Here is a 1,838-nt window from a genome sequence, read left to right as displayed (position 1 = left end):
CTTTACACATGTCCACTTCACCTTTGACCTTTCCACCATGTTTTTTTTTTTTTTTCTTTTGAAAAAGAGTCTTGCTGTGTCATCAGGCTGGAGTGCAGTGGCACGATCTCGGCTTACTGCCACCTCTGCCTCCTGGGCTCAAACGATTTTCTTGCCTAGGCCTCCTGAGTAGCTGGGACTACAGGCATACGCCACCATGCCCAGCTAATTTTTTGTATATTTTTAGTAGAGATGGGGTTTCATCATGTTGGCCAGGGTGGTCTCGAACTCCTGACCTCAAATGATCTGCTCACCTTGGCCTCCCAGAGCACTGGGATTACAAGCTTGAGCCGTCACGCCCAGCCTCTCCATCATATTTTAACCTACCATGGGCCCCTCATCAGAAGCCAAGCAGATGCTGGAGCCGTTCTTCTCATACTTCCTAGCTTGCAGAACCAACTAAATAAACCTCTTTTCTTTATAAATTACCCAGGTTTAGTTATTCTGTTATTGCAACAAGAAAGGGTTAAGACATAGGTGATCCTCTTTCCTTGCCTAACGCAGCCATGGCTCATAGTCCCAAGAAGCATCTGAAGCAGGTAGCAGCTCCAAAGCATTGGATGCTGGTTACATTGTCCAGTGTGTTTGCTCCTCGTCCATCCAGTGGTCCCTACAAGTTGAGAGAGTGTCTCCCCCTCATCATTTTCCTAAGGAACAGACTTTAAGTATGCCCTGACAGGAGATGAAGTAAAGATTTGCATGCAGCCGTTCATTAAGATCGATGGCAAGGTCTGAAACGGATATAACCTACCCTGCTGGATTCATGGATGTCATCAGCATTGACAAGAAGGGAGAGAATTTCTGTCTGATCTATGACACCAAGAGTCACTTTGATATACATCTTATTACACCTGAGGTGGCCAAATACAAGTTGTGCAAAGTGAGAAAAATCTTTGTGGGCACGAAAGGAATCCCTCATCTGATGACTCATGATGCTCACACTATCCGCTATTCTGATCCCCTCATCAAGGTGAATGACACCATTCAGATTGATTTGGAGACTGGCAAGATTACTGATTTCATCCCGTTTGATGCCGGTAAGCTGTGTATGGTGACTGGAGGTGCTAACCTGGGAAGAATTGGTGTGATCAGCAACAGAGAGAGGCACCCTGGATCGTTTGATGTGGTTCACGTGAAAGACGCCAATGGCAACAGGTTTACCGCTTGAATTTCCAACATTTTAGTTATTGGCAAGGGCAACAAACCATGAATTTCTCTTCCCTGAGGAAAGGGTATCCGCCTCACCATTGCTGGAGAGAGAGACAAAAGACTGGCGGCCAAACAGAGCAGTGGGTGAAATGGTCCCTGGGTGACATGTTAGATCTTTGTACATAATTAAAAATAACGTGGCATGATTAATAGCCCAAAAAAAAAAAAAAGACATAAGTGATCTTCAGCCTGACACCTAAGTCCTCCCGCATCTGTGTTCAGAATGCTTCAGTTATGTACTTGTTTAATTAAATAGAATAGTAAATCAAAATGTGTTATTTGTGGGGAACTTATATTTCCTGGGAGGAGTTTTGGTGAAATAAATGTTCAGCGGTTAGAGATTTTCCTTCCTGTGGCAGGGAATGGCTTTTCTCAGTTAGGCAATGATAAAACTTTCTACTATTAGGAAAGTAGAGTATAGTAACATCATGTATTTAAATGGAAAAATCAGTATAAGCTTTTGGCTTTAAAACATATATTTTCTAGCTCTATCACTCTTGAATTTGGTCCCATGGCAACAGCAGCACATTTATGTATAACAGCTTCAGTGATTGTTAAACTCCTATCTTCCCTGTTGTTGTATGTGACCA

The 1,838-nt window shown here is 43.1% G+C and overlaps 1 pseudogene; it reads left to right on the top strand.

Moving 5' to 3' along the window:
* The first annotated feature begins 545 nt into the window (after nucleotides 1-545).
* LOC126962336 (40S ribosomal protein S4, X isoform-like) lies at nucleotides 546-1,336 on the top strand (annotated as a pseudogene).
* Nucleotides 1,337-1,838: the final 502 nt, after the last annotated feature.

The sequence above is a fragment of the Macaca thibetana genome, chromosome 9 (genome assembly GCF_024542745.1).
Source record: "Macaca thibetana thibetana isolate TM-01 chromosome 9, ASM2454274v1, whole genome shotgun sequence".
NCBI lineage: Eukaryota > Metazoa > Chordata > Mammalia > Primates > Cercopithecidae > Macaca > Macaca thibetana.
Note: the sequence above shows the minus strand (reverse complement) of the source record. Positions and strands in the feature narration are given on the sequence as shown.